The sequence below is a fragment of the Hemicordylus capensis genome, chromosome 1 (genome assembly GCF_027244095.1).
Source record: "Hemicordylus capensis ecotype Gifberg chromosome 1, rHemCap1.1.pri, whole genome shotgun sequence".
NCBI classification, from domain to species: Eukaryota; Metazoa; Chordata; class Lepidosauria; order Squamata; family Cordylidae; genus Hemicordylus; species Hemicordylus capensis.
This window is the reverse complement of record NC_069657.1, coordinates 52,380,211-52,386,965: the sequence shown is the minus strand read 5'-3', so window position 1 is coordinate 52,386,965 and position 6,755 is coordinate 52,380,211. Positions and strand designations below refer to the sequence as shown.

At 48.3% G+C, this 6,755-nt stretch overlaps 1 long non-coding RNA gene across 1 annotated transcript; it reads right to left on the bottom strand.

Annotated features, from left to right (window-relative positions):
* Positions 1 to 620: 620 nt before the first annotated feature.
* Positions 621 to 2,333, bottom strand: LOC128340235 (uncharacterized). Its single transcript, XR_008313537.1, has 2 exons — positions 1,617 to 2,333; positions 621 to 1,047 (listed from the first exon to the last, which is right to left on the bottom strand). It is a non-coding gene; the product is annotated as an uncharacterized LOC128340235 (long non-coding RNA).
* Between the last annotated feature and the right edge of the window lie 4,422 nt (positions 2,334 to 6,755).

Genomic DNA, 6,755 nt, shown 5'->3' with positions numbered 1-6,755 from the left:
TATTTCAGTGGCTGCAACCCTCCCAGAAGAAAAGAAGGTATGCATAAGAATCATCTTAGTGGGTCTTGCAGCTCTGGATGAATCCGGATTCCACTTCATTTTGGTGGCAAAACTCACACTGCTGCTGGGTACATGAGTGGCTTCAGGGATTTGTGGCACCCTTGGGAAATGAATGTCTTTAGGTGTAAAGCCCTCCTTATACTCCCAGTGACTTAAAAACTTGGCATGAAGAATAAAAAGGATTCCTGATATGCCACCAGCTCTTATAGAAGCAAATCCCACTCTGTTCTTACTCCTAAATAAGTATAAAATTGCTGTCATATTTGCATCCAGGGCAGGGATGGCCAGCCAACCTGAGGATCCCTAGCTATTGATGGATTACAACACCCATCATCCCCAGTCTAAATTGAGGCTGGGAATTATGGGAGCTATAGTCCAACAACAGCTGGACTTTAAGTTGGCCAGAAAGGTTTAAGATGGTGGTAGCAGCAGGGTACAAGCCTAAGCACAATTACTGGAGAGTGAAAGGCATCGTCTCATACTGTGGGGGTGGGTAAACCCCTCCTGTATTCCACCAAAAGAAAACCACAGAACTCTGTGGGAGCCAGGAGTCAAAATCCACTTGCGCGGGCACGCTTTACTTTTCGTTGTGGAGAGTGACAAGACTTTCCCCCAAAGCAGGTTTAGAATCTGGGAGTCAGTTTACGATTTTTAAACCATCTACTCCAGAACAACCTCACCGAAGTCTCATTAGACTGGTGACCAGAGCCATCAAGTAGTCTATTGAGACATCGGTGAGGGCCTGGACAGCTGACTGCAGTTTATGCCGAAGCAGGCCCAGAGCAAATTCGCCGAAGGCATCTTTCACCTCAGCTTGGAAAGCTCCTATTCTGGGATGCAATGCCCATTTACTTGAGGGTTGGGTCCTTTACATTCCAAGGCATTTCCTTCATTCACCCGAAGTCTGTATGGCTGCAGTTCTATCCACAGGTAGTTGAGAATAAGCTCCATCGAGTGGAAATTACTTCCCAGGAATTCAGTGCAACTCTAAAAAAAAAAAAAAAAAAAAAAAAAGCTAATCGAGTAAATGCCAAGGATTTACTGTCCCGTAAGAGCATATAGGACCAGGGGCAGTTTAAGGGGCAGCCCTTGCCATCGTAATTAATAAGGATTTGTCTCAGAAGAAAGATGCTTCGGAGTCACTGCTACAGTGCTCAGACACAATCAAAAACCCATTACTCTCGATTAGGAGTTGTTGTTGTTGTTGTTGTTGTTAATGGCCGAAGAAAGGTCGCTGGTACCCCAGGCCTTTTTCTCTCGCCGGCACATGGAGGGGCCAGTCTCCTGCTCGCCTGGGAGGGAATTCCGCCGCGTCGATGCGACCTCGTTCTGCAAGAGGCACCCTTATCCGGCGCAGCAACTCAAGAGGAGCCGCGCCTCGCCGACCCCCGAGGGGGGAGGAGAGGACGCGCTGCCTTCCCGAGGCCATGCTGACGCGGCGGCCCCCTCCCCCCCCTCCAAACACCCTCAGGCTCCCTGCCTCTCCGGGGCTATTTTTATGCTAACGGGGGTCATTGCTAAGAGTCACTACGGAGAGAGCAGCGCCTGACCCTCACCTCCTCCTAGTTACCGAACTGTTGACAATTCCCTTCGCTGCTCCGGAGAAGCCGGAGGAGATGTCTGTCCCTTTAAATGGCTGGCTGGGAGGAGAAAGGGCGGGAGATGGCTTTGGGCTGCTGCCTGCGGCTACCGCTGCTGCCCACAGGAGGTTTCGGCTCCAGATGATTCACTGGAGAGCGGGGAAACGTCTGCGGGGCACAAAGGCCTTGTTGGCAATGGCAAGAGCGGGCCAGATCCCGGCCGCCGCCGCCGCCACCACCACCACCACCGAGGGAACTGGAGGCTTTTGGCTCCCGGAGTCCCGGAGAGTCGGGAGCAGCCTCGGGGTGAGACGGGCAACCGCTCTCCCCGTGCCGCAGAACGGGGTCTGGGGGTTTTCTGTGCCTTGAAGAAAGACGCGGCAGGCAGAAGTTCAGCAGGTGAAAGTGTACCTCCACAGAGCGGGGAAAACCTTTGCCTGCTAGATTCCCGCCTGCCAGTGGGAGGCGGACAGTTGGGGGTGCCTTTATGGAAAGGAAGCGCTAAGCAAGTAACCGTGTGTGTGTGCTTGCTTCCCCGCCCTTTCTCGGAGCCTCCCCCTGCCCCGATGCTGCCGGAGTGACCCCTGCTTGGGGTAATAATTGGACGGAGAGAAATTGGCAAGCTTGTTCTACATAAGATTTCTTGGCTCAGCATCCACGCAGCAAGTCCTTGGCCGCAGGGGCCTCAGCCTCCCAAACCTGTTTTTCCCCAGCCCTGACTCCACCCTGGAATATATGGATTGATGATGGAACATAGGAAGCTGCCTTATACCGAGTCAGACCATTGGTCCAATACTTGGGCACGCTCAGTATTGTCTACACTGACTGGCTGTGGCTTTCCGAGGTTTCCCAGGCCTACAGGGTAGGGGGGTAGAGAAGATAGGGAGGGCCTGAACCTGAGACCTTATCACTGGTGGCATGCCCCTGGCCTGAACACGAAGTACTTGGGGACATCAAAGAGCGGGATGTCTGCCCTCTTCCCCTCTTTGAGCTTCCCAGATGCTGTCCACTATGTGAAGCATGCTGCTGGACTAAGGGCCTTTGGCCTAACCCAGCAGGGCTTTTCTTACATGCCTGCATGCAAAATAAATGCATGTAAACCGAGCTATGCCCCATCCCATGGACGTGCTTCTGAACATGTACAAAGTACTTTTGCTTCCCCATTGCTTTTCAGACAGCTGCGATCCAGGAGAAAAAGGCTTCCGGGTAGGCTTGATCTCTGCCCCCATGCTGATTTTTTAGGCCCACCTGCCCTAACCACTACTGGGTCATTTCAGAGGCCTTGTCCTAGTACCTTAACCAATCAAAAAGGCCAGTGAAAGCCAAGCGCTTGCTGTTAGAGGGGCTGTTACTGGACCTCCTTTTACTACTTCCTGTTGCTTCCTCCGACTTGATCCAAATTTATATCATATGAGATGAATCTTATTCCTGGTCTGTGTGGGACTGAAGGAAGGGCTGCTGGCTTTTCGTTAAATTTCGCATAAAGATAAATGACCTGGGGAAAACCTCACTATTTTAATTTGGGCTCCTTATTGAAGACACTTGAACAGGTCCAGTAAGATAGCTTTTGTCTAATGATGTCACCACATCTGGTGACATCATTAGACAAATGATGGTCACCACATCTAAAAAATGACATTGTAGAACTGGAAAAGATGCAGAAGAGGGCAACCAAGATGATCAGGGGCCTAGAGCACCTTTCTTATGAGGCTAGGCTGCAACGCCTGGGGCTATTTAGTTTAGAAAAAAGACGACTCCGGGGAGACATGATAGAGGTCTATAAAATCATACATGGTGTGGAGAAAGTAGATAAGAGAGAAATTCTTCTCCCTCTCCCATAACACTAGAACCAGGGGTGATCCCATGAAATTGATTTCCTCAAAATCTAGGACCAACAAACGGAAATACTTTTTCACACAATGCATAATCAACTTGTGGAATTCTCTACCATGAGGTGTGGTGACAGCCAACAACCTGGATGGCTTTAAGAGGGGTTTGGATAACTTCATGGAGGAGAGGTCTATTGACAGCTACTAGTCGGAGGGCTGTAGGCCACCTCCCAACTCCAGCCTCTGGGGCGGGGTGCCTCTGGGTACCAGTTGTGGTGGAGTAACAGCAGGAGAGAGGCCATGCCCTCAACTCCTGCCTGTGGCTTCCAGCAGCATCTGGTGGGCCACTGTGTGAAACGGGATGCTGGACTAGATGGGCCTTGGGCCTGATCCAGCAGGGCTGTTCTTATGTTCTTATGTGAACAAACATCACGCATGTACTGCGAGAAAAAAAGGCACACCCACCATGAATTTTCACTCATACTACAGAAATACACAAAACAAACATATGCCCTCTTTCCCGTTTCTTGATGGTGGGGATAGCAGTGTATCTTGATTACTTGCCTAGATCCTCGTTGCAGAACCAACGCAGAATGGAGTGTCTGCAGGTTTTTGAAAATCTACCTTGTGTATTGTTTGCATCGTTGGTGATCTATATTGGGCATTAATTAAGCTCCAATGGCATGTCTGAAACTGTGTATAACGTAGAAGTCAGCAGTTCCCTGCCCCAGAGGAGTTACAATCTGCAATTGGATGACAGACAGAAATGAGGGGGAGTGTCCGGATTTAGCGTAAGAATGGGGCAGGTGTAACTGAGCTGACAAGTCGAAGGCCCGGCAGGGTGGTTCAGAAAAGGACTAAATTATGCATCTGAATCAAGGCTGGACAATGTATGCAGGTTGCAGAATTTTGCTAAAGGAGGTTATTTAGGAGTAGCACGAGATACACATGGCAGCAGTCCAAAGGGATGTGTCCTTTGCATTTCTTTGTCCTCTGGGGTGAAGCCGCCTGGCATTATGTTCTCTCCTTCGGCTTCTGCTGAGTCTCAGCACACGATGCGTTCTGGCTGGAATGTGTGGATTTGTTTACATCCGAATACCTAACTGGGTTATTGAGAGGGGTGACAGTCGAGTTAACTTCACTCAACTACAAAGGCTATACTTATTTGGGAATAAAACCCATTGAACTCAGTGGGATTTACTTCCAAGTAATCATACACAGAATCGGGCCGCGAATCTGAGCTCTCAGCTGCCTAAAGCAGCAAATCCAGGATAGAAGGGCTGGGGGGCGGGGGTCAGCTGGGAAATGACCATTAAATCCTAATTTCGACAAATTATTCTAGAAGAATAAATAGCAATTCAGTCACTAAGGCTACACTCGCATGCACACTTACTTGCGAGTAAACCCCCATGAACACAGTGGGACTCCCGAGCGATAAAGAGCCACCTTCCTGTTGCTTCTTAACTACCCTCACAGTGTGAACAGGAAAGACGTCTGGCATATCACTGATCCTAGTCTGTGTGAATGGGTTTTGAAGGTGAGCCTTGGGAGTTAACATCCCAGTTCTAATTGCTTTTCTTTGGAAGTCAGCCCCGTTGATTTCACTGAAACGTACTGCCAGGTAATAGGCATGATGCCTATTAAACTTACATTGGGTCTGATTGTTTCATCTTTCAGTGCGATCCTTAAGCAGGTGCTTAACTCTCTGTCGTTTAACTGTGACTGGATCGTGCCCATCGTCTTTGAACTTTGTGAGAGAACCTGAGCTGAAAACCTATCGGGCTTTTAGTGAAGGGTTTTCAAGGGCAACTTCTTCTCAAATAAGATCATGATAATGGCTTGGCTTTTTAAAACAATGCGTTTACCCAACCTGTTAAGCTATACATTTCTGACTCGGTTTTAGTACAGAGCTAAAAGTGGAAAACTCGAAGTCTGCTTGAAGGGAAATAGTCCAGCTGGAGGAAGCTGGGATCGTACAATCCCTTGCCTTGCATTCTGTAGTGTATCAGTTATAGTGTGTAGTATTCTTGGGTTAGTGTCGAAAAAATCCGTTTGACCCAGTACTTTCGTATTAGTCTCCGTAATTAGAGATGCGTAAATTAATCCGTGATATCGTTCCCCATTGTGCTTGGAATGCCTGTTCGAACCTATTTGTGCATACAGCAGAATCCAGTGGCTTTTCCTAGACTGTACCACTTCAGACTGCAGAGGGGTAGCATATTTGAATGCCCCCGTGGACCACCACCCCCTCCTTGAAAATAGAAAAAAACTCAAACACGCTCAGGGGGGAGAAAGAAAGAAAGAAAGAAAGAAAGAAAGAAAAGACGAAAACAAGCCGTACTAATTGATTCGGATTGTTTAAAGTGTCCCTTAGAGTTGCAAAGCTTTCTTTGTGCTCTGGAATACGCCACAGGAGCACTTCATTCCCTTCTAGTCTATACCTTTCTGCTCCTCCCCATAGCTGGAAGGAACGAAATACCTTATGCGAACGTGCTTGGTTTTCATAACTTATACAGATCGCATCATGCAGCTTTTGTTGATGCAGTAGTTTGTGTTTGTTTAAAAGTATCTTGGTTCCCTTTACGCTTGCAATCCAGCTCCATTCTAATTAATGAGGTGTGGATTCAATGGGGAAACTCTTCCCGATTTGTAATTGGGAGGACAACCGCATCCGCCTATAAACAGCCCGTATTATTGTGGTGTTGTAAACCAATCAGCAAGCTATTAAGATTGTAAAGGGGCATACAAATATGGTAAACTGCATAGACATTTCGTTGCGTCTCCCTACTTTAAAAGCTTGCCATTCTCAAGTCACTTCAGAATAGCTCTGTGGGGGCTTCAGGTTGGAGAAGTTGACTTGAGGAATATTGGTGCAATGCACAGTGGGTCACGAATGAAAAGAAGAGATATTGGACAGAATAATTTTTATTTGATCCGATTTCTAGCTAAAGATGCCTCCGTTAAACTCTCCAGAGTAATCCTTTCTGCGGTCTTCCAGCAATGCATTTGGTCGACAGCAAAACATCCTTCCCAGCTGGCTTTCCACTTGGGAGTACACAGGATCCATCATCCGGTCGATGGATTGACTGATTCCACACACTCGCCCACCACCAGAGTGCCACTGCAGCCAAGAGAGCGATAGCCTTACCCCTACCCCCATGCCAAACCCATTCCTTGGAAGTAAGTTCCTTTCAGGTCAGTGGGACCAAGCCCTGTTTGGTAGCGGGGTGCCAAGCCCTTAAAATGCTAATATTTCAACTGAAGGGAGCCCTGCTTGCTTTCGAGG